Source organism: Bombina bombina, chromosome 1 (genome assembly GCF_027579735.1).
Source record: "Bombina bombina isolate aBomBom1 chromosome 1, aBomBom1.pri, whole genome shotgun sequence".
In the NCBI taxonomy this organism is placed as follows: Eukaryota; Metazoa; Chordata; class Amphibia; order Anura; family Bombinatoridae; genus Bombina; species Bombina bombina.
Genome location: NC_069499.1, coordinates 322,194,167 through 322,221,530, shown reverse-complemented (window position 1 = coordinate 322,221,530; position 27,364 = coordinate 322,194,167). Strand labels below are relative to the sequence as shown.

The 27,364-nt window shown below is 38.9% G+C and overlaps 1 pseudogene; it reads left to right on the top strand.

The window, feature by feature from the left end:
• The first annotated feature begins 3,347 nt into the window (after nt 1-3,347).
• Nucleotides 3,348-27,364, top strand: part of LOC128657823 (inositol hexakisphosphate kinase 2-like) — a 47,336-nt pseudogene continuing 23,319 nt past the window's right edge.

The following is a 27,364-nucleotide window of genomic DNA, read 5'->3' as shown; positions in this document are numbered from 1 at the left end:
TTAGTTTAAACTTCTTGTAATTCTTTTTTTTTTGTAATTTAGTGGTTTTTTTGTATTATAGATTAGTTTATTTAATTGTATTTTAGTTTAGCTAATTGTAGTTTATTTATTTAATTAATTTAATGATAGTGTAGCGTAAGGTGTATTTGTAACTTAGGTTAGGATTTATTTTACAGGTAATTTTGTACTTATTTTAACTAGGTAGCTATTAAATAGTTATTAACTATTTAATAGCTATTGTACCTAGTTAAAATAAATACAATGTTGCCTGTAAAATAAATATAAATCCTAAAAAAGCTACAATGTAAGTATTAATTATATTGTAGCTTTATTATGGTTTATTTTCTAGGTAAGTATTTAGTTTTAAATAGGATTATTTTATTTAATATTAGGAATATTATTTTGTTTAATTTAAATTATATTTATGTTAGGGGGTGTTAGGGTTAGGGTTAGAGTTAGGTTTAGGGGTTAATAATTTTATTATAGTAGCAGCGATGGTGTGGGTGGGAGATTAGGGATTAATAATTGTAGGTAGGTGGCGGCGATGTTAGGGAGGGCAGATTAGGGGTTAATACTATTTATTCCAGTATTTGCGACACGGGAGTGCGGCGGGTTAGGGGTTAATACATTTATTATAGTGGTGGCGAGGTCCGGTCGGCAGATTAGGGGTTAATAATTGTAGTTAGGTAGCGGCGATGTTGGGGGGGGCAGATTAGGGGTTAATAAATATAGGGGTCGGCGATGTTAGGGGCAGCAGATTAGGGGTTCATAGCTTTAATGTAGGTGGCGGCGGTGTCCGGTCGGCAGATTAGGGGTTACATTTTTTTTTTTTTTTATTGAGGTTCAATTAGAGGCATATAAACAGTAAACATTGATAAATAGTACACAATTGTCCCAAAGATTTGTGCAATATACAGCCAAATATAGAAAGAGAAAAAAAAAAAAAAAAAAACATATGATACGCAATTGTATGACATAGAACATTAGTATGTATCTAATTTGCCTCGCCAACTGTAAACCCACTAAATGGCTCAGAAGGCCACTCTTGGACCTCTTCATAAAATATATAAAGCTTTAGTAGGTAACATGGAATAGGAGGGGAACACTCATGGATCCCTTATAATGAACCTATTTTTATTTATTTTGTTCTCTTGATGTAAAATAATCTACACCCCTGATAAAAAAGTTGTGACCATTTATAGGTCACTTGATCCAAAGAAATGGCTACACAGGGCATAATGAAGAAGTAGGGCTTTAGAAGCGCAGGATATTAACGGCACACACCTCTAGTTTAATACCTTTTTAAATTACCTCCATCCATCCCAGTATCACATGAGCCTTAAATATATAAATTGGGAGATGTGCTGGCGGGACCCTTTTTGTACCCAGTCTGTAAGTTGAGTCTAAGTCGCAGAGAGGTGCACTAAACTAATAACAGAACGCAGAGTAGGAATAAAAACATGGTTTAGTATATTGGGGTGCAAAGTGTTAATTATAATTCCCTTTGGTCCCGACAGGAGTAAGCTAGCAGGCACTAATTAAAGAGACTAGTGTAATATGTGTAGGTTATCCACACCGTAAGGATTAGTTAACAAGAGATGAAGAAGCTTCAACTATGCTTGCCCTAAAGCTAGTTATCATATCAGTGGCTCGGTAACTCATCTCATCCATAGTTAAAGTAGTCAGTGAGGAGGTTGTTAATACACAGATGAAATAAAGAGCATATATAATGACATATTCTAGAAATACAGGTTATGTAGGTATAGGTATCTTGCCAAGCTCCTTGTATCTAATTAATACCTGCCTACAGAGGCCCCTGAAATAAGTAGCAAGATGTGCCATGCTGTCTCGGCCGCTAACAGCACAGCTAGGAAGCACTAATAGGGGAGACTCTGTAACCTGGCATATATACCAAGATTGTCTCGGCTCTAGTAAATTAAGTGAAATATAATCAGAACAAGTCAATAATTGCCCCCATATTTTAGTATAAACCATAAACACAAGTATAATGACTCTGTAAATATATAGTAGGCAAACCCCCATACAGAATATTCTAGCAATGATAGCATGCAAGTCTGGAAGAAGGGGGAAAAGGGAACACAGTAGGTGTATCTGTCAGCTCTCTTATACAAGTACTAATTAAGCATGTACCCATATGTCTAGCATGACTGGGATTTGGACCACAATAGGGGTAATATATAATGACCTAGTGACATGAAAAAGGGGACACTCTAAACACTATATATGCATATACATAACACAAAAACCATGGTGACAGAACAGACCAACATTTGGTATAACATAAATTTTCCCTAGCCCTCCAGGTATCAGGCATGGGGTGCCGTCATAAGTGCACAAGATATTTCAACCAAGGAGAATTAATAGTGACCTGCTTGACTACGAAAAAACAGGTTAAAAACATCTAAGTATAGAGGTAATATCGTAAGTAGTAAAGTCTTATGTCCCATGTTAGATTCTATAATATGTATATACCAGGTATGCTGCTGGCATCTGTGAACCGAAAAAGGCATTCATCCGATTCCGACTTTAGTCTGGTTCTTTGCAGACAATCTTACTATCAACCAGGGATCCTCAGCAGTATCTCCAAACTTGAAAGTCACCAACCGGAGCCATGAGACAAACTCCTCAGCAATTCTCCAAGCCTCTTGTCTCTCTGAGGAAGGGCCTATAACCGAATTCTGTGGACAGCGTAACAAGGTGCTGTGACCCTCTGCTTGCGCTGGAGTATGTAGGAGCTCAGGACATTGACCTAGTGCGCTAGAACTCACGATAATGAGCGTACTATTGAAAAGTTTCCCCTTCTTAGGAGTGAGCTGTAGGTCACATACGGCTGAGAACTTAGAGCTGAAGGGGTGCTGAGGTAAGCGGCCCGCCTGAGCCTCTGCTGCTAGCGAAAGAGAAATCAGTTCCGTATCTTCAGCAAAGTCCTGATGCTCTATCTCCACGATGTGGGTAAGAACTGATGCAATATCCTTGTCCGGTGCCATCAGGTCTGGAAAAGCCTCCCCACTAACTACGGTCTGCTCTTGAACTGTATGTGTTCCCGAGTTGTACACCGAGGGCTCTCTAGGCACTGGGTCATCTCGCCTGTGATCTCTCCTCGGCAGCATATAATCACCCTCATGATCCTCTGCTGTCCTGCATGCTGCCGTGGATAGAGTCTGTTTCGTGGGGCTTGCAGCCATAAGGAGATTGTATAGCTCAACCTGCAGGGCCTGTCTGTGGAGCTCCATAAGTTGTATCAAGTTGCGCTCCCAGTTGTCTATAGCCTCCATCTTTAATATTAGCTCTCAGTGTGTTAAGTGTATTGTATCTATAACGGCAGAATGGATGGTTCTCTTTTAAACGTGAAAGTGGTGTTTTTGGTAGAACTAGTCTACTTTGTAACCCAGAAGGCTGGGGGGGACTGTGCGGTAGCCCTAGATATGCGGCTGCTAGATTCGTGGGCTATGTTTTAACCGGATCATGCATAGATAGGCCCGCGTGTCTTTCTGAAGAGGATAGGTCAGGTATGTCTTCAACTATCAGCCTCAAAGTCTCTCAATAATGTTGTCCGTATTATCTGTGCTCAAATAAACTAATATTAGTTAGTTAATGGTGTCTCAATATAGTGTAAATATAATTGAAACCAGGAGCTTCACCAAGACGCGTCCTGCCGCTTCAGAAGATGGCTCCGCCCCCGCTAGGGGTTAAATTTTTTTATTAGAGTGGCGGCGATGTGGGGGGTCTCGGTTTTGGGGTACATACGTAGTTTATGGGTGTTAGTGTACTTTGTAGCACAGTAGTTAAGAGCTTTATATGCACGCGTTAGCCCATAAAGCTCTTAACTACTGACTTTTTTTTGCGGCTGGAGTCTTGTCGGTAGAGGGTGTACGGCTCACTTCTTCCAAGACTCCAAATACCGGCGTTAGGCAGATCCCATTGAAAAGATAGTATACGCAATTGGCGTAAGGGGATCTGCGGTAGCCTGTAGTCGCGGTGAGGAAGTGAGCGTTAGACCCTTTCCTGGCTGACTCTAAATAATAGCAGGCGGCCAAAAGCAGCGTTAGGACCCCTTAACGCTGCAATTGACGGCTGACGCAGAACTCTAAATCTAGCCGATAGCTTCTCTCATGTCTTCTACAATTTCTGATGCGTTGTCTGCTTTTCCAATGTTGCAGGAAAATCGTAAAAAGGAAAATCAGACATTTAGTAAGCGAGATTTCTGATGCAATTATTGCAATTTCGGAGGTGCCCTCCCAGAAGGTCGAAGAGGAGGATACCATTGTAGCATCTGAAGGTGAAATTTCAGATTCAGAAAGTGTAATTCCTCTGGCTGATTCTGAGGTTGTATCTTTTAGGTTTAAGCTAGAACACCTCCCTCTGTTACTTAGGGAGGTTTTAGTTATTTTGGATGACAGTGACTCCACGGTAGTGGTTGTTCCTAAGAAGTCTATTAAGCTGAACAAATATTTCGAGGTTCCTTCCTCGACAGACGTGTTTCTGGTCCCTGACCGAGCATCTGAAATAATTGCTAAGGAATGGGAGAGACCGGGCATATCTTTTTCTCCCTCTCCTATTTTTAAGAAGATGTTTCCCATAGCCGACTCTATCAAAGAGGCTTGGCAAACAGTGCCTAAGGTGGAAGGGGCCATTTCTACCTTAGCTAAGAGAACTACTATTCCCATAGAGGATAGTTGTGTCTTCAAAGATCCTATGGACAAAAAGTTAGAGGGTTTACTCAAAACACACCACTACACACTGTACACCAGGGCCTGCAATGACAACCAGGGGCGTATTGGTTTGATGCACTGTCTGAGGCTCTGAGGACAGAAACTTCTTTGGATGAGATCCAGGATAGGATAAAGGCTCTTAAATACCAAGCTCCAGAGATACGGGTCGAGGTCCAGGGACCCCTAGGCGGAGCTGATAGATGCTCTGGCGGTCCTTGGACCTTCAGTCTAGCATACCTATTTCCTCCGTTTGTTTTTCTTCCTCGGGTCATTGTTCTAATCAAACAGGAGAGGGCATTGGTGATCCTCATAGCTCCAGCTTGGCCTCGCAGGATTTGGTATGCAGATCTGGTGGAGATGGCATCTCTGCCACCTTGGAGACTTCCGTTGAGGAAGGAACTTCTAATTCAGGGGCCCTTTCTTTACCCAAATCTAGTTTCTCTGAAGCTGACTGAACACTAAATTTTATCCAAGCGGAGGTTTTCTGACTTGGTCATAGAGACAATGATTCAGGCTCGTAAGCCTGTAACTAGAAAGATTTACCATAAGATTTGGCGTAAATATCTCTATTGGTGCAAATCCAAGGGCTACTCATGGAGTAGAGTTAGGATTCCTAGAATTTTGGCTTTTCTCCAAGAGAGTTTGGAGAAGGGATTATTGACAAGTTCCCTAAAAGGTCAAATCTCAGCCTTATCTATTTTGTTACACAAACATCTGGCGGATGTCCCAAATGTACAATCATTTTGTCAGGCCTTGGTCAGGATCAGGCCTGTGTTCAAACCAGTTACTCCTCCACGGAATCTTAATTTAGTTCTCAAAGTTCTTCAAGGGGTTCCGTTTGAGCCCATGCATTCCTTAGATATTAAGTTGTTATCTTGGAAAGTTTTTTTTCTTGTTGCTATTTCTTCTGCTTGGAGAGTGTCAGAGCTCTCGGCATTGCAGTATGAGTCTCCTTATCTTATTTTCCATTCAGATAAGGTAGTTTTACGTACTAAATTAGGATTTCTTCCTAAGGTTGTTTCTGATCGGAACATTAATCAGGAGATTGTTGTTCCTTCCTTGTGTCCTAATCCTTCTTCTCAGAAAGAACGACTTCTGCACAATTTGGATGTGGTCCGTGCTTTTGTCAGTCTTCTTCTTTGTCAGGACTTTTGTCAGTCTTCTTCTTTGTGATTTTCTCAGGAAAACGTAAGGGACAGAAAGCTACGGCTACTTCTCTTTCTTTTTGGCTTTTAGAGTATCATACGTTTTGCATATGAGACTGCTGGACAGCAACCTCCTGAGAGAGTTAGGGCTCATTCCACAAGGGATGTTGCTTCCTCATGGGCATTCAAAAATGAAGCTTCTGTGGAACAGATTTGCAAGGCTGCAACTTGGTCTTCTCTTCACACTTTTTCAAAATTCTACAAATTTGACACTTTTGCCTCGGCTGAGGCCGCTTTTGGGAGAAAGGTTCTTCAAGCAGTGGTGCCTTCCATTTAGGTTCCCTGTCTTGCCCCTCCCGTATCATCTGTGTACTCTAGCTTGGGTATTGAATCCCATTAGTAATTAAGATGATCCGTGGACTCATCGTGTCATAAAAAAGAAAAGAAAATGTACCCTTAACTGATAAATTTATTTATTTTTTGACACGATGAGTCCATGGCCCACCCTGTTCTTGTAAGACAGGTTGTTGGTTATTGTAAACTTCAGACACCTCTGCACCTTCCTTTCTATTCTTAACTTCGGCCGAATGACTGGAGTGGGAGGGAAGGGAGGAGCTATTTAAAAGCTTTGCTGTGGTGCTCTTTGCCGCCTCCTGCTGACCAGGATATGAATATCCCATTAGTAATTAAGATGATCCGTGGACTCATTGTGTAAAAAAAGAAAAACATTTATCAGGTAAGCATACATTTTCTTTCCAATTTACTTCTATTATCTAATTTGTTTTGTTCTCTTGGTATTCTTTATAGAAAAGGATACCTAAGTATGTTCAGTTGCTGCTGATTGGTGGCTGCACATGTATACTTCACGTTATTGGCTCACCCAATGCATTTACTAGCTCCCAGTAGTGCATTGCTGCTTCTTCAAAAAAGGATATCAAGAGAATTAAGCAAATTAAATAATAGATGTAAAGTGGAATATTGTTTAAAATTGTATGCTCTGTTTCAGGGTTCTTCAAACTTTTCCCCCCAAGACCCAGTGCCATGATACCACATACCTTTGGGACCCAATTTTTATACTTGGTCTTGAAATAATTTCGTAAGAAATAATTAACATGATAGCTGCGATTACAAGAAACTAAAATATGTGCATGCTTTATTCCTGATTGTAGTCAAATTTGAAAGCGTTGTAAAACGTAATAACACACACTCTCATACAACACACATTTTCATGTAACACACATACCACACACACTCTCATACAACACACACACTTTCATATAACACACACTCACCCCATACACTCTTACAACACACACACATACACACACACTTTCATAACACACACTTTCATATTACATGCATACCACACACACACACACACTCATAAAACACACATACCACACACTCTCTCATATAACACACACTAATACAACACACACACACTCTCATACACAACACATGCACAGCACACACACAATCTCATACAATACACCACACACACTCCTACAACACACACACAAGTCGGGACCCAGTACACATGGTGTTGTGACCCAGTAATGGGTCCCGACCCATGGTTTGAAGAATCCTGCTCTATTTTAATTATGAAAGAAAAATGATGGGTTTCATGTCCCACTCTGAATAATATGGGTTTTTACTATGCTGAAAATTGGTAATGCAGGTTTCAGACCTCAAATGATTAACAATAGTCTGTATATCTTTCTAATTGGCTTTAGCATGGACTTTGTGCTAACATAAAACAAGGAAAGGCATACTGACAGTATGATGTGACTTTGTGATAACATACATAAAATGAGGAAAAGCCTACTGACAGTATGATGTGACTTTGTGATAACATACATAAAATGAGGAAAAGCCTACTGACAGTATGATGTGACTTTGTGATAACATACATAAAATGAGGAAAAGCCTACTGAAAGTATGATGTGACTAGAGTGACTGTCACATGAAGTACATCAGGATTAGCTCCTCCAAATAAGGAAAATGGTGGTGAAATTTGGCCACTGGAAACCTTTTGCATAAACCATTATATTACAGGCAAAGCGGACAAAATAATGAAAATATAATGCAAAGTTGTTTTATTATGTATAATTAAATATTTCACATTATAATCACAAAGTGTATCATGCCCATGTAACAGGGGACAGACTATTACTGAACAGACTTTATCTAATTATTTTGCATATCTAACTTTATACTCATTTATTTGATATTGTTTTCTATTACAGAAACATGTCAAAGGGTCTATAATGACATTACTGACCATGAAATGAGAAGATGCATAGGAGATTGCTTCACCAATCCCACACAAGAATTGTTTGTGGTCACAGGAAAGCAGTTACGTTTTTTTCTTGTTTAAATCACCCCACTGAGTCATTTCTTTTTAAATTGTTTTTTTTTTTGTTTTTTTTTTGTTTATACAACATGCTTATATGGATGTGATACAGCAGGGGAGTGTTTTGCTCACTTCCCTGATCCTCCCATGATCATAAATAGAGCAGCCATATTGGAGATTTCTCTGTGCTTGGATAGAGCTGACCCTTTGAAAGGAATGTTCCATTTTGATAGGGTTGCTAATTTGTTTTAACTCATTTTAAGACCATCAACCGTGCACTAACCCACAAAGGGGTTAAACACAAAGTAGAAGTACTGCTTGGAACCACAGAGCGCTGCTGATCCTGAGCGGAAGTGCTGCTGATCCAATCATGAGCGTTGAGCGCTAGTCATTTAACTAGTATTTCTGATTAGAAAAGCAGCAGTTGGCAGTTTTTGCTCTGGACCAGCAGTGCTCTGCAGGTACCAATCAGTACTTCCACTTTGTGTTTAAAGCCTTTGTGTGGGTTAATCGCACAGTAGTGCAGGGTCAGTAGTCTTAAATTTACATTAAAGGATGTATTTTTTTTTACTATTAAGGCCCTTTTAAAGGGACAATAAACACCTTGAGATGGTAATATAAAATGATAAACTGTACATATATATATATATATATATATATATATATATATATATATATATATATATATATATATATATACTTTCATTATTTATTTTGTCCCCTTTCCCTGTAATTCTATTCTGAAATTGTGAGCTTTTCAGCTCCTGTTAGAAATGGAAGAGCAGAACACTGTTATATTCCACACAGCCATTGGTTGCACACTCTAGTAATAAATTTATAACTGTCCGTAATTGGCCACAGCAGAGAATGTAACCTAAGTTACAACATGGCAGCTCCCATTGTTTTATAGAAACTAAAACTTTACACTTAGTTTGTTAATGTTTAAACACCAAATAAAACTTTAAAAAATACATCTACATGTTATTTTCAGACTAACCTTTTCTTTCAATGCTTCATTCTATTTAGCATTTAGTTAGGGCTAGATTACAAGTGGAGCTCTAATTTATCTCGCACACGCAAGTGGGCAAATGTGCCCGTTTGCGGGCACGCAATAAATAACAAGCCATTAGAAGTGTCTGGTTATTGCTACTATATGCTTGTGGTAGCAACTAGCGCTTATAAAATTAACCAGAGATCAGATCTCTGGTTAATTTTATAAATATGCCCCAAATGCCCCCCAAAAAAACAGTTTAGTGTATTTTATAAAAAAAATACAAATTGTATTATTTTTATTTTTTAATAAAATAATTGCACTAGGTAGTATTTTGGGGGTAAAGTTGGTTGGAGTAGGGTGTTATATTTGCTGCATCGCTGCGCTACTTACCCCCTTCGCTGCACTTAGATTCTGAGCTTGCGTAACTTTACACTTTAGTTGTAATACCAGCTAATATTAGCGGGCACTGGTATTACTCAGTGGAGCACACAAGCAATATTTAGCACTCTACTTGTAATCTGGCTCTTAGTATTTAATGTCCCTTTAAATAAGCAAGCACCTCACACAGCATGGGAGTATCACAGAAGTAAATAGAATACTGTCTTACTAAATGCTACTCTGCTATATCATTTTCCTTTGGGAAGGGAAGTGGGGATATGAAGAATAAAGATTTAGAATATGACAAATCTAGATAGCACATTACTTTATATTTTGTAAAAGAAAAAAAAAACACAATTGAAAAGGAAATAAACTGCACACTGTGACTTTCCCTCTTATATCTCCAAAAGTCTAGGAACACAACCAAAAATTTAAATTACAACATAGGGTATCAAATAGTCCACATTGATTTCTAGAGAAGTAAAATATAAATATCTTAATGAAAAAAGTCTCAATATAGTAACCCCTTAACGACTGAGATGTACCATGTATGTTGCCGCTCATTAAGGGTTATTTATTTATTTATTTATTTTTTTAAAATATTTTTATTGAGGCAATAAAAGAAGTCAGAGTTACAATCACAGTATAAAGGACAATATCTCAGATAGTAGTACATGACATTAATTCCTTATTTCAAACATGTATACACTGAACAGTAATGGGAACATGGTATTGACCTTAGTGATGCCTCATTTGTTTTGTTAAATAACAGAACATTCAAACGTCAACAATGTAAAGTAGATCAACTCACGGGATCTGGTAACTGGTAGTCATCAGAAGACGGAGTTCTCGGATTCAAAAATTCTCATTATGAGTCATATAAAATAGAAACCAAATGTTGCACAAGTGTAATCGTCCAAGATATACAGGATGGAAATTCTTAAACTATAAAGCGTAAAACATCTAATGGACTTATCGTGGTAATGGGGGGGGTAGAAAACCCGAAGAACTTCTATTGGCAGGTGGGGCACGGGGAAAGGGAAAGAAAGGGAGAGAGAGAGAAAAAAAATATATATAAAAGAAAGAAAGAAAAAAAAAGGGGAGGGGGGAGGAGAGATTCCAGCAGGCTTGGAGGAGTGGTCGGGCCACCATCAATCCAGTTCAGTCTTAGGGACATACGCATCCACCCAGCCTCCCGCCGAACTGCTGATATTTCTAGCCCTTCTATACTCCTCTCATACAAACCAGATAGAGCAGTAGAAATCATAGTGACCCTCAACGCATATTCTTCCATTTTTTGAATGTAATCTAGGGACTCTAGGACTGGGGTCAGCGTGACAGGGGTATGTTTCACCCATTGTCTGGCTATAACAAGTTTTGTCATCAGGAGGATAATAACACCTAGTAGTCTGGATGATTTTGGGAGGTCCTGCAGTCCAAGGTGAAAGAGCGCCATATCTCCAGTGAGATTGTCAGTGAGACCCAACCTCTGGAGTAGTTCTGCTACCTGGGTCCAAAAGTGTTCCAGTCTGGGGCATTCCCACCAGATGTGTAGGTGTGTACCGCGCTGTGCACAGCCCCTCCAGCAGTCCGCTGACCGGGAGGGGTATATTCTATGCAACATGGTCGGGACCCAATGCCACCTAAGTAGGATTTTAAGATATAATTTGAACAAGTTAGAGCATCGAACCGCTGCATTGACATCCTGGAGAGCTCCGTGCCACTTCCCATCTGGAGCCACCACCCCTAAGTCCCTCTCCCAATCCTCTGTAGACTGAGTTTTTATGAAGCGAGGGGAGTTAAGGAGAGCTCTGTAATGGAACGTCAGGGAACCCCGCAAAGGTCTGCCCGCCAACCATCTCCTCTCCCACTTGGTGAGGACTCGCATGTTCGATTTCTGAAATCCCCAAGACAGAAGGAGTGAAACCAGATGAAGGTATTCAAACTGTAACTCTCTAGGGAAATTGCCCGTCGGGTAAGTGTGGGGCGGGATAGCTAATACGTCTCCTCGATACAGATCCTACAGTAGCCTGATCTCTAAGGCCTCCCATTTCTTGGGGTGGGAGTCAGGGAGGCAATATAGTAAAGCCTTAATGGAGTGTATTGGGGAGGGGTGCAGAGCGACCGAGTCGAGAGACCTCAGCTCCCTCCAAAGTTTCAGGCAGGTCTTGATTATGCGGCTGTGAATTCCGCTCAGAACCTCTGCATGGTCCGGGATCCAAATAAGATCGGCCAAGTCTACTCCTGCGGGCAACGATCCCTGCTCTATTTGGAACCACCCAGAAGAGCAATCCCTTAAGGTTATTTTTTTTTAAATAGCATGTGTCCCGCCATGACATGACATGAGAATTTATGGCAGTTAAAAATACAATTTTTTTTTTAGTATTCATCACAACCTTGAAGTTGAAATAAAGGCGTGTTTATTTTTTTTTTCAGATTTACTTTTTTAGTTCTACAAATTAAAGCATACCTCCCAACATTTAAAAATTCAAAAGAGGCACCCCCCCCCCCCCCCGCGGCAAAAATTGAAATGTGGTGAGCGGGGCTTAAAAAAAATCATAAGACCAAAGTAATATAAATAAAATTCTAAATAAAGTCATAGATTTTAATACACTTAGGCAGCAAATCAAACACAAGCTCAAACCACTGGTATAGCTATGTGAGCTATGTATTTAATTATCCTTTGCAAAGACATTGCTAAATATTTTTATCTTAATTGGACATTTAATAATAAATTCTTTAAAACTGCTCTCTGCATTCCCCATTAATATTCTAAATTCTGGCCTTTAAAGTCAGCAAAAATGCACAGTAGCACACTACAGCGCATACACTTACACTTGCAGATACACACACACTACATAGCATACACTTATACGTGCAGATACACACACACACTACATAGTATACACTTATACATGCAGATACACACACACACTGCATAGCATACACTTACACATGCAGATACACACACACTACATAGCATACACTTATACATGCAGATACACACACAATACATAGCATACACTTACACATGAAGATACCCACACATCATTCCTTTTCCACTGGGAATTTAACAGGTACCTAACCCTGTGAGAGCAAAGCCAGCTGCTTCTGAGTATGGGCCCAACAAAATTTAAAAAAAAAATAAAAAAAAATTAATGCCTGGGGCAAATCGGGACAGATGGCTAGCAACCCGGGACAGGGGGACAGACCCCTAAAATTGGGACTGTCCCTAGAAAATCAGGACAGTTGGGGGGTATGTTAAAGTTCTGCTGTAGACTAAGCAATTAACACAGAATGCCCATGTTTATGTAATATTTATTTTTACAGGCCAGTGCCAAATTCAAGATCATAGAACAGATACAGATGGACATCATATTATATTTTTGTTGTTCTGTCAACATTATTGTGCATCTGCATTATACTTGTGCCCTAGGCCTATACTATAAGTTATTCTCTGGTTTATTACAATGTCATATTTAAAATGTTTTAATACCTGGAAAATGTGAAGCCTAATAAAAGTTTAAATTACTTTTGTAAGAGTCAATGCTGTTATTTTTATGGAGTAATTTCTAAAGGTTTTTTTGGTGAATATTTTTATCTTCATACAGCATTGAGGTTAACAGATCATATTTACCAGACAGGCAAATGCTAATTTCATTAAAATCAGTAAAAGTATGAAATCAATAAAAAATAAATATAATTTTCCTAGTTTAACTTCTGGTAACAATTGCAGTTAGTTATATACAATAATTATTTTTTATAACTGCACAGAAATGGAGATATCTGTAAAACAAATATTCATAAAGAAAATAATCAATTAAAATGACGGCCAAAAAACACTGAAAGGGAGGTAAAAACATGAAACATAATAACCATGGGCAGAACTGAAGACTGATTTATAAGTGGAATGCCTTAAAGGGGTGTGCTGTAAAAAGGGGCCACACTGTACCTGAGATAATGATATTAGTGTTATAATATAACTCTAATATATGAATACATCAAGTATTCAACTTAAAGGGATACTAAACCCATTGTTTTGCTTTTATGATTCAGATAGAGCATGCAATTTTCTAATGTACTCCTATTATCAATTTTTCTTCGTTCTCTTGCTATCTTTATTTGAAAAAGCAAAAATGTAAGATTAGGAGCTGTCCCATTTTTGTTTTAGCACCTGGGTAGCACTTGCATATTGGTAGCCACATTTAGCCACCAATCAGCAATCGCTACCCTTGTGCTGAACCAAAAATTGGCCGACTCTTGAACTTACTTTCCTGCTTTTTCGAATAAAAATAGGAAGAAAATGGAAAAAAATTGATAATTGGAGTAAATTAGAAAATTGCTTAAAATTGCATGCTTTGGCCTCTAGTTATCAAGCCGTCAACCTCAAATACGCTCGAATTCCGCAGCGTATTTGTGGCGAGGCTGATTCGCCTAAGTTATCAAGCCCTGCTGCCCGGCAAAAGTAGAATATAGTGACGTAAGCTTCGATCCGCCGGACTCAGTCCGACCCAGATCGATTCTTACCTCACTCCAGATGTTCCGAACGCAAGTTCGGCACAATCTGACTACTTTTGGGAGTTATCAAATGACTACCAGGTACGCTCGGCACTTTTCCGGCCCTGGAGGCGGCGGATCCCATAGGAATCAATGGGAGTCTGACCATAGCGAAAGTTCATGTTCGCTGCTGCCCGACATCCCATTGATTCCTATGGGAGATGTCTGCACCTAACACCCTAACATGTACCCTGAGTCTAAACACCCCTAATCTGCACCCCCCTACACCGCCGCAAGTAAATAAATGTATTACCCCCTAAACCGCCGCTCCCGGACCCCGCCGCAACTATAATAAACTGATTAACCCCTAAACCGCTGCTCCCGGACCCCGCCGCCACCTACATAATACCTATTAACCCCTATCCTGCCCCCCTATACCGCCGCCACCTATAATAAATGTATTAGCCCCTATCCTGCTTATCCCGTACCCCGCCGCAACTAAATAAATTGTTTAACCCCTAAACCGCCGCTTCCGGACCCCGCCGCCACCTATATTAAACTTATTAACCCCTAATCTGCCCCCCCTACACCGTCGCCACCTATAATAAATGTATTAACCCCTATCCTGCCCCCCTATACCGCCGCCATCTATATTAAACTAATTAACCCCTAAACTTAAGTCTAACACTAACCCTAACACCCCCCTAATTTAAATATGATTTTAATAAATCTAAATAAAAATTACTCTTATTAACTAAATTAATCCTATTTAAAACTAAATACTTACCTATAAAATAAACCCTAATATAGCTACAATATTACTAATAATTATATTGTAGCTATTTTAGGATTTATTTTTATTTTACAGGCAAATTTAAATTTATTTTAACTAGGTACAATAGCTATTAAATAGTTAATAACAAATTTACCTGTAAAATAAAAACTAACCTAAGTTACAATTACACCTAACACTACACTATCATTAACTAAATTATTCCTATTTAAAAATAAATACTTACCTGTAAAATAAACCCTAAGATAGCTACAATGTAATTAATAATTACATTGTAGCTATTTTAGGATTTATATTTATTTTACAGGTAACTTTGTATTTATTTTAACTAGGTAGAATAGTTATTAAATAGTTTTTAACTATTTAATAACTACCTAGCTAAAAGAAATACAAAATTACCTGTAAAATAAATCCTAACCTAAGTTACAATTAAACCTAACACTACACTATCAATAAATAAATTAAATTAACTACAAATACCTACAATTAAATACAATTAAATAAACTAAGTTACAAAAAATAAAAAAATATTACAAGATTTTTAATCTAATTACACCTAATCTAAGCCCCCTAATAAAATAAGAAAGCCCCCCAAAATAAAAAAATGCCCTACCCTATACTAAATTACAAAAGTTAACAGCTCTATTACCTTACCATACCTTAAAAGGGCCTTTTGCGGGGCATGCCCCAAAGAAATCAGCTCTTTTGTATGTTAAAAAAAACACAATACCACCCCCCAACATTACAACCCACCACCCACATACCCCTACTCTAACCCAAACCCCCCTTAAATAAACCTAACACTACCCCCTGAAGACCTACCTTGAGTCGCCTTCACCCAACCGGGCACCGATGGACAAAAAAAGGGCATCTGGAGTGGCAGAAGTCTTCATCCTATCCGGGCAGAAGAGGACATCTGGACCAGCAGACATCTTCATCCATGCGGCATCTTCTATCTTCATCCATCCGACGAGGAGCGGCTCCATCTTCAAGACCTCCGGTGCGGAACATCCTTCTTGACCGACGACTAGACGACAAATGAAGGTTCCTTTAAGTGACGTCATCCAAGATGGCGTCCCTCGAATTCCGATTGGCTGATAGGATTCCATCAGCCAATCGGAATTAAGGTAGGAAAAATCTGATTGGCTGATCCAATCAGCCAATCAGATTCAAGTTCAATCGGATTGGCTGATCCAATCAGCCAGTCAGATTGAGCTTGCATTCTATTGGCTGTTCTGATCAGCCTATAGAATGCGAGCAAAAGTTAGCTACAAGTTTGTGGCAAGTAATCCTTGCTATCTGGGATGGAGTCTAGAAGACATCGTCCCAGGGGGCAGGGGCGGGCTCAGGACCAAACTCCAGACAAGAGGCACCACCAGTTATGAGGGAGAGAAGCGGGGATATGTATGTTATTTTTCGTATATACCCGCCACCTCTGGTGCCTGCCTACAGTGTCAGTAGTGCCTACAGTACTAGTGCGTGTGTACTGCGCTGTGTACGTGGGTGGTGGAGTGCCTGCCCTAGTTCAACTGGAGCTGAGGACGAGGAGTCAGAGAGAGTGTGTCAGTCAGATAGGCGAAGAGATAAGGGCGGGCAATGGGAAAGGAGCAGAAAGATGATCGCCATTCAGTATGTTCAGTACACATGGGGAATGGGGATAAATTGCATGTATATTACAGTTGCTTGTTTAATAGAATGTTTTTGTTTTTTGGGGGTGGGGCGTTGTCGAGGGGGGGGGGCGTTGCAGGGGCGTCCCTGAATGGCAGTTTAGATATGTGGTCACCCTAGTCTATGCCCATATAACACTGGTTTATACATTGAATGCCTACAGTGGCTAGTGTTGAGGGGATAATTAGTATTACAACATTTCTCTGAATAATGTCTTGCAGTTGCTAATAAAGGCTTTTGCCTGCACCAAATATAGGAAATACAGATGTTCTTAGAAATATTGATGACATACATCAAAAAGCTGTAATGGATTAAATTACTTGAGTTGATGTGGGATTGAAATACTTGTTTAAATATCAGCAATTTTGTAAAGCATAAAAGTTTTAAAGTTTTTATTAACTATGGTAAAAGTCTATAAGCCAGATTACAAGTGGAGTGGTATTTAACACTCTCGCTCATGCGCTAACTCTGCTAGAAGTAAGTTTTTTGCGTGTCAGGTAGTGCTCGTATTACAAGTTGAAAGTAAAAAGTTTTTACTTGTGCGTAGGGATGGGCGAATGTTTCGCAATATTCAAAAAATGAAACGAATTTTAACACGTTCGTTCAAATCGAATTCTAACATTCGATTTTTGAATTCTACGATTACATTCGAAAATATTTGTTGCGACAAATTCGAATTTATATTTTTAATAGTATTTCTAATGCTTTCTTTAAATGTAATATTCGAATTATGCAATATTCAAATTCGAAAAATTCAAATTTATATATTTGTAATAGTATTTCTATAATGCTTTATTTAAATGTAATATTCGAATTATGCAATATTCGAATTCGAAAAATTCGAATTTATATGTTTGTAATAGTATTTCTATAATGCTTTATTTAAATGTAATATTCAAATTATGCAATATTCTATATAGAAACATTTGAAATGATATATTTGTACCTGTTATGTATCAATTTACTAGATTCCCTACCACATGAACTATTGAACTTCTGAATAGTATTTGTTAAAAAGAATGTTAAATTCGAGATTTCGAATGTGTACATTCAATCTAATTATAAACATTCAAATTCGAAAGTGACATTTCGAAAACTGTAAATAGCATTCGATTATAGAATTTTTAAGAATATTCGTTCGTATCAACATTCGGATTTGTAATTCGAATTTCGGTAATAACATTCGTTCTAACATTGAATTTACACATTCGTCCATCCCTTCTTGTGCATTAACCCAATGCGCGAAAGAAGCTGAACTTTGAATATCACGTTAACGTATTCACCCATAGAAGTCAATCGCACAAACCCGATTGCATATTCTCAAGTGCACTAACCTGAGATTAAAATATGAATATTTCACTTTCCAATTTTCTTCACAAAAGAGAATATGTTCTATTTATTCTTAAGTAAACATTGCTTTATATATCTGATGGTATTTAGGTGCAATGTATATCTATACCTATACATAATTATATATAGATGATTGCTCTATCTTGGTAAACTTTGTATACTAATTTATTGTACTGCTCGAGTATCTATATATTGGTATCTATACCGGACTATTGCTTACTCGGATTTACCTATTGAGGAAATTGTGAATGTCATTTTTACCACCTGTTGTATCACAATAAGGAAAAGTGATTTCTATGCTTTTTATCATACCTCACAGTGTTTGAGAACATTACATGTGAGTTTAATAATTACTTGTTTTTACCTCTAACTATATAATAAAACAGTATTACACTATATATGATTTTTTGCTTTCTTGGGTACAACTGCCTGTGAGAAAGTGCATACCAAGACTACATACTCCAAGAGGTGGCTGGTACATCCACACACATATCCTGGGAGGAAATCGTTGGAGGAAAAATCTCTACATACTCCAAGAGGTGGATGAAATTGGAGAAGCACACATTGGCATTCTGGACCTACCAATATTAAGGAACTGAGCACCCCTTCCAGTGCGGCAACTTACCTCATATGATTGAGGTAAATTCTGGTAAGGGGATTCACTGTATTCAAAGATCACTTGATGGATGTTCTATGACACTCTACATACTTATGGAACTTTGATTTTCTATACTCAGACATTGTTGAGAGTGTAATCACATATATATCAATTTATCTATTTCACATTACTCTGTTAATATAAGGATTTGTGAGCGCTGTTATCCCCTTGTACATATATATATATATATATATATATATATATATATAAATATATATATATATATATATATATATATATATATTTACAGTATCTCACAAAAGTGAGTACACCCCTCACATTTTTGTAAATATTTTATTATATCTTTTCATGTGACAACACTGAAGAAATGACACTTTGCTACAATGTAAAGTAGTACAGCCTGTATAACAGTGTAAAGTTGCTGTCCCCTCAAAGTAACTCAGCACACATCCATTAATGTCTAAACTGTTGGCAACAAAAGTGAGTACACCACTAAGTGGAAATGTCCAAATTGGGCCCAATTAGCCATTTTCTCTCCCTGGTGTCATGTGACTCGTTAGTGTTACAAGGTCTCAGGTATGAATGGGGAGCAGGTGTGTTACATTTGGTGTTATCGCTCTCACACTCTCTCATACTGATACTGTTCACTGGAATTTCAACAGCACCTCATGGCAAAGAACTCTCATAGGATCTGAGAAAATGATTTGTTGCTCTACATAAAGATGGCCTAGGTTTTTAAGAAGATTGCCAAGACCCTGAAACTGAGCTGCAGCACGGTGGGCAAGACCATACAGCGGTTTCACAGGACAGGTTCCATTCAGAACAGACCTCGCCATGGTCGACAAAAGAAGTTGAGTGCACGTGCTCAGCGTCATATCCAGAGGTTGTCTTTGGGAAATATACGTATGAGTGCTGCCAGCATTGCTGCAGAGGTTGAAGGGGTGGGGGGTCAGCCTGTCAATGCTCAGACCATATGTCGCACACAGCATCAAATTGGTCTGCATGGCTGTCGTCCCAGAAGGTAGCCTCTTCTAAAGTTGATGCACAAGAAAGCCCGCAAACATATATATAAATACATATATACACACATATAAACATATATCTATACAAACATATATATAAATACATATATACACACATATAAACATATATCTATACAAACATATATATAAATACATATATACACACATATAAACATATATCTATACAAACATATATATAAATACATATATACACACATATAAACATATATCTATACAAACATATATATAAATACATATATACACACATATAAACATATATCTATACAAACATATACATAAATACATATATACACACATATAAACATATATCTATACAAACATATATATAAATACATATATACACACATATAAACATATATCTATACAAACATATATATAAATACATATATACACACATATAAACATATATCTATACAAACATATATATAAATACATATATACACACATATAAACATATATCTATACAAACATATACATAAATACATATATACACACATATAAACATATATCTATACAAACATATATATAAATACATATATACACACATATAAACATATATCTATACAAACATATATATAAATACATATATACACACATATAAACATATAGCTATACAAACATATATATAAATACATATATACACACATATAAACATATATCTATACAAACATATACATATACATGCATGTATATGTATGCATCTCTATGTTAAAGCCCTTAACTGCTATTTTTATTCTAACACCTGAGACCTCATATCTTTGAGCCCTTAAAACTTTTTGAGCAATATTTTATTTTAATAACTTTTATCAGATGTGTTATTATGAGTGTAACTGTACTTTTTAATGTATTTTTGATGTGTTTTGTGACACTTTTTTGTTTTTGAGAACGCGGTAATCATTCTAGCATAAATAATGATTGCGCTCATGCGTTCATTTTACTTTCATCTTGTAATATGAGTGCTAAACCCATACACGCAAACACCCTCAATAAACCCCTTTTCATTGTCACATAACTTTTATCCCATCAGTCATAATCGGGACCTATATGTTTGTGTAAAGGGTTGTTTACTATTCCTTTATTTGCTTTCGCACAGGTCAATAATCATTTTTAAATGCTTGAAATTAGCTGCAGTCTTTCTTGTTTCTTTAGTAAATCACATGCTTTTTTATATAAAAAACAAAATCACAGTTATATTTTTGCTTATTTAATTTTAAGTAGTTGAATCATGTTTACTGTTCTAATGATCGCAAATCCTTATTTTAGTATCACCAGCTTCTCAAAGCGCTCGCTGGAGTTAAATGTTATAAAAAGTGGGCTAGCCCTCAATGGTCAGTTGTGTGGTGAGGTGCCTTCCATAGGAAAGTATAGGGCTCACTGCTTTTTACAAAATCTGAGCAGATCTCCAGTGAATGCAGATCTTGGCGGTGTGGAGGGGGCATGGTTTCAAATCATGTTTACACAACATATAATCTACATTTAGTAAATAAAAATGTGGTTTCTGTATTGTAATAGTTCAAATAGTTTCCCAATAAATGCAGTATATTTTTTTCAAGTGCTTATCTTGCCAGGTTGGAGAGACAGGTACATGTGCTGAGGTTCACCTAAGCTGGTGTATATTGTTTAGAACATTAGAATTTTTCTTCAAAGTTTCCCCATTATAAAATAGGTTACTCCCAAGGAACACCCATGAAATTCTCATGGAACACATATATTTCATATTTATGCAAATACTTTTGTTAATAAAGACCTAAAAACTTTTATAATAAACCTATATGATCTGCAGGACCATAGGGGTAACTATAGGGGTCTCAGAGGTCTCAATTGAGACTGGGCCCACAGTGCTGGGAACCTATCTGGCTCTGCAATAGGTATTGACATTGCAATAGAGGATTCTGGGGAGGCCAAGGCTTTGAGGCCCATTTATCAAGCTCTGTATGGAGCTGTGGGCCTGTGTTTCTGGCGAGTCTTCAGACTCGCCAGAAACAGCAGTTATGAAGCAGCAGTCTAAAGAGTACAATCGTGTTGATTGACACCTCCCTGCGAGTCTGCAGGGGGCGGCGTTGCACCAGCAGCTCTTGTGAGCTGCTGGTGCAATGCTGAATACAGAGAGCGTATTGCTCGCCGCATTCAGCAAGGTCTTGGGGACCTGATCCGCACTATCGGATCAGGTCCGCAAGACCTTTGATACATAGGCCCCTTTGTGTGCACTCCTGCAAAGCAGGGCTTATACTTTAAAGAGACAGCAAACCCAAAACTTTACTTTCATGATTTATGTAGAACATACAAATTTAAACAACTTTCTAGTTTACTTCTATTATCCAATTTGCTTCATTCTCTTTGTATGCTTTGTTGAAGGAGCAGCAATGCACTACTGGTTTCAAATTGAACAAATGGGTGACCCAATGACAATCGTTATATTTATGCAGCCACCAATCAGCAGCTAGGAACTTGGTTATTTGCTGCTCCTGAGCTTACCTAGATTAACCATTCAGCAAAGGATAACAAGAGAAGGAAGAAAATTAAATAATAGTAGTACATTAGAAAGTTGTTTAAAATTGTATGCTCTGTAAATCAGGAATGTCTAATTATGACTTTACTGTCCCTTTAAGGAAAGTGTAATGGCTCGTCTTTACAATATAGTGGCAGAGTTCCATGATACCCTCCACAGATTTGCTATAATGAAAGCAGCCTGGGGCCCAGTGAGGTCTTGTTATGCCCTTGATTGTGAGCATATTGTCCATGTGTATATAGTGTGTTATATGTATGTATTACACTTAAAAATTGTTTATTTTGGGCTAGATGACAAGTGAGGCACAAACATTTTGCGCAAGCGATATAGTGTTTTCGCAATCCATTTTAATTGCGCTTATATTACAGCAAAATCTTACTGCGATCTCAGAGCTAGGCTTAACTGTTTTGCCAAAACTAAAATGTGGCACAAAATACATTACAAAGAACAGTTACACTCATAATAAAACCAGCTGATAAAAATTATGTAAAAAAAATATTGCAAAAAAAAGTTATAAGGGCTCAAAGATACGAGGGCCTCTATTTAACAAGGTCTGGCGGACCTGATCCGACAGTACGGATCAGGTCTGCCAGACCTCGCTGAATACGGAGAGCAATAAGCTCTCTGTATTCAGTATTGCACCAGCAGCTCAAAAGAGCTGCTGGTGCAACGCCGCCCCCTGCAGACTCACGGCCAATGGGCCGCCAGCAGGGGGTGTCAATCAACCCGATCGTACTCGATCGGGTTGAATTGCAGCGATGTCTGTCCACCTGCTCAGAGCAGGCGGACAGGTTATGGAGCAGCGGTCTGTTTCCAACAAGCTTGAGGGCTCGGCGGAAACACGGGGCATCAAGCTCCATTCGGAGCTTGATAGATAGGCCTCGAGGTCTCAGGTGTTAGGATAAAAAAGCTGCCAAAGTACTTTAACATAGAGATACATACAGATACATTGCTAAATATGTATTTGAATGTATATATATCTATATATGTTTAACTGTGTATTTAACTGTAAATATTTGACATTCCAATGTTCTGCAGAATATGTTCTAAGGATTCTAATACAGCACGTTCTCGCCGCCCACTTCAAAACTCATATTTTTTGTGAGTTAACAGTTAGAACTATTCTCCAATCAGTGCTCTACCTACAATAAAAGTCCCATATGGTTTAGAGAGCTGATTGGAAAACAGTTCAAGCCACTAGCTTGCAAAAAAAAATATTATTTTTTAAGTGTGCGGCAGGAGTGTGCGTTATTAGAAGGACACGGGTAGATTACAAAGTACTTTTTTTGTTTGTTCTTTTTTTAATATCTTTATTTAATTAATTCAAGGTGAAGACATGAGTACTCAGGGTCGAGTTATGCACATTGAGAAATAAAAACAATTCAGACCACAATGGGACTGCATATTACAGACATTTTCACATGTGAACTTACATATATTACATTAAAATAAAGTGTTACATTCATATACTGTATACACTATCTGGTAAAAATATTTATATAAATACAAATAAAAATGTTTTATAAGGGCTAAAAGATTTATGGTATATGACAAGGTATTTGACTGTAAAGGGCTATTATGTACATACTAGTCCTAAAGCCCGTGCACACGGCCCATTTCTTGCAGTACAGCAGTCCCACCCCTTGCTCTCTCTCTCCCTTTCTCTTTTGCTCTTTCTCTCCCCTTCTCTTTTGCTCTCTCCCCCTCTCTTTTGCTGTCTCTCCCTCCCTCTCTTTTGCTCTCTCTCTCCTGCTCTCTCTCTCCCCCCTCTCTTTTGCTCCCTCTCTCTCCCTCCCCCTCTCTTTTGCTCTATCTCTCTCCCCCTCTATTTTGCTCTATCTCCCCCTCTCTTTTGCGCTCTCTCACCCCTCTCTTTTTTTGCTTTCTCTCTCTCCCCCTCTATTTTGCTCTCTCTCTCCCCCTTTCTTTTGCTCTCTCTTCCCCTCTCTTTTGCTCTCTCTTCCCCTCTCTTTTGCTCTCTCTTCCCCTCTCTTTTGCTCCCTCTCTCTCCCTCCCCCTCTCTTTTGCTCTATCTCTCTCCCCCTCTCTTTTGCTCTCTCTCTCCCCCTGTCTTTTGCTCTCTCTACCCTTCTTTTTGTTTGCTTTCTCTCTCTCCCCCCTCTATTTTGCTCTCTCTCTCCCCCTTTCCTTTGCTCTCTCTCTTCCCCTCTCTTTTTACCTCTCTCCCCTCTGTTTTGCTCTCCCTCCCCCTCTCTTTTGCTCTCTCTCTCCCCCTCTCTTTTGCTCTCTCTCTCCCCTTTCTTTTGCTCTCTCTCTCCCCCTCTCTTTTGCTCTCTCTTCCCCCTCTCTTTTGCTCTCTCTCCCCCATCTCTTTTGCTCTTTCTCCCCCTCTCTTTTGCTCTCTCTCCCCCTCTCTTTTGCTCTCCCCCCCTGTCTTTTTCTCTCTGTCCCACTCTTTTTTGCTTTCTCTCTCTCTCCCCCTCTATTTTGCTCTCTCTCTCCCCCTTTCTTTTGCTCTCTCTCTCCCCTCTCTTTTGCTCTCTCCCCCTCTCTTTTGCTCTCTCTCTCCCCTTTCTTTTGCTCTCTCCCCCTCTCTTTTGCTCTCTCCCCCCTCTCTTTTACTTTCTCTGCCCCCTCTCTTTTTCTCTCCCCCCATCTTTTGCTCTTTTTCCCCCTCTCTTTTGCTCTCTCTGCCCCCACTCTCTGGCTCTCTCTTCCCCTTCTTTGGCTTTCTCTCTTCCCCCTCTTTGGCTTTCTCTCTTCCCCCTCTTTGGCTCTCTCTCTTCCCCCTCTTTGGCTCTCTCTCTCCCCCTCTCTTTTGCTCTCTCCACCCCCTCTCTTTTGCTCTCTCTGCCCCTCTCTTTTTCTCTTTCTCTCCCCCTCTCTTTTGCTCTCTCTCTCTCCCCCCTCTCTTTGGCTTTCACTCTTCCCCCTCTTTGGCTCACTGTCTTCCCCTTCTTTAGCTTTCTTTCTCCTCCCTCTTTGGTGCTCTTTCCCCGCTATTTGACTCTCCCTTCACCTCTTTTGCCTCTCTCTCGCAGCCACATCCACTCCTGGCCGTCCACACCCCACTGCGGTGCCACGCCCCATCACGGTACTCCTGTAGACCACGCCAACCAGACCACACCCCCATTGCGGCACCCCACCTAGCCACCCCCCTCGCCACATCCGGCCATGCCCCCATCACAGCGCACCCGCCACACCACCTCTGCTGTCAGGATCCTAAAGGCCAGGTATTTTTGTCCTCGCACAGTCTCTACTGCACATGACTGCTTCGGACAAACACACTTGGCCTTTTATATTATAGGATAATATTAAGATAATAAATCTACCCCCCATGAGTCAAATTATACAGATTCTGAATGGATCTATTGATTAATTTTTTTTAGTTTAGGCTTAGGTAAGTTTTTATTTATTTTAAGGTAGATAGTGTAGTGTAATGTTTGTTTAGGAGTATTTTTATTTTGGTAAAATTAGAGGGTGTTAGGCTTAGGGGTTAATAGTTTAATTTAGTTATTTTCTATATGGGGGGACGTCGGTTTAGGGGTTAATAGCATTATTTAGTGTTGGCGCTTTGGGGGACGGCTGTTTAGGGGTTAATAGTCTAATTTAGGTAGTTGTGATGTGGGGGGATGGCAGTTTACAGATTATTAGGTTTATTTATTTTTTGCGATGCGGGGGGTGGCCGTTTAGGGGTTAACAGCTTTATTTCTTAGTTGCGAATCAGGGGATGGTGGTTTAGAGGTTAATAGTGTAGTTTATGGGAATAAGTGTACTTTGTAACATTTTTTTGTTGTGTTTTGTTTCTCAAAACACATAATTACAGGTCTTTGAATGCAGAATGGATGGTTGCGGTATAGGCCATATTGCTCGCGGGTAAGCCATACTGCGCAACTTGTAATATCAAATAGGTGACCATTCAGCATGCAAAGGCCATTTTGTGCTCTGTAAAGCCATACCACACAACTTGTTATCCGGGCCTTAGACTACAGTATAGTGTAAATATAACTTTTATATGCACTGGGGAAAAAAAAAATTAGTATTACTCACTTTATTGCTATATTCGCTTTATTGCTGTGGGCTGGAACCAAACCAGCAATATGTCTGAGCTACACCTGTATATATATATATATATATATATATATATATATATATATATATATATAGTCCAAACAGATATTAAAGCACTCACTGGTCTTCAGTCAACAAAGCAGCAAAATTTAGTTATTTTACTGTTTTGTTGACTGAAGACCAGTGAGCGCTTTTATTTCTGTTTGGACTTGTTATACCCAGAGTACCCTGGCAGCTGTTGTTCTCTTGGTGAGAGTGCACACACCCTGCTGTTTTGTGTGTGTATATATATATATATATATATATATATATATATATATATATAATGTAATCTAAAAGAACAAGAGCACAAAGAAACTCCTCATAGTGTAAGTACTGCGGAAGAAAACTGCAAATGCCCAAGTACGCAAACACAATACCGAGATGGGGTTGTGAGCGAGTTGGCGTTTGTGTCACCGTGAGGTAAGGTGGGCGTGGCCTTACACATTTCACAAATCATATCTGCTTCATCAGAGGCTTCTTAGAGACCCACCTTACTGCTCTCCCATTATGTAATGTACAACTGAATGTGAACAAGTCCCAGAAAATACCCTACGTCATAAGATGATACCACCTCCTCATTGATTACATGATAAAATTGGAACACAATGAATTGTAACAAAGTATAGTGATATACACTAAGAAAATAGAATACATTGTCATGTAAGGAATAGTTATAACACATATGGACAGGGTCATTGGGGTTAATTTACTAATGTGTGAGCAGACATGATACGATGTAGCGTATATGCTGTCGGCATTTATCATTGCACCAGCAGTTCTTGTAAACTGCTGGTGCAATACAGCCCCCTGCAGATTCACGGCCAATCGTCCGCTAGCAGGGGGTGTCAATCAACCCGATCAACCCAATCATCTTAGTATTTTTTTTTATTTTATGTAATTGGGCTTAATTTAGGGGGTGTTAGTTTAGGGGGCTTAGTGATTAAATTAGTTATTTGCGTTGTGGGGGGTTGGCGGTTTAGGGGTTAATAGTTTAATTAGGTTTATTGCATTGTGGGAGATGGCGGTTTAGGGGTTATTAGGTTTAAATTATTAGTAGCTGTGTGGGGCCCAGCGGTTTAGGGGTTAATAGGTTTATTATAGTAGTAGCGATGGGGGGGGGTCGGCGGTTTAGGGGTTAATAGGTTTATTATAGTAGTAGCGATGTGGGGGGGCTGGAGGTTTAGGGCTTAATAACTTTATAAAAGTAG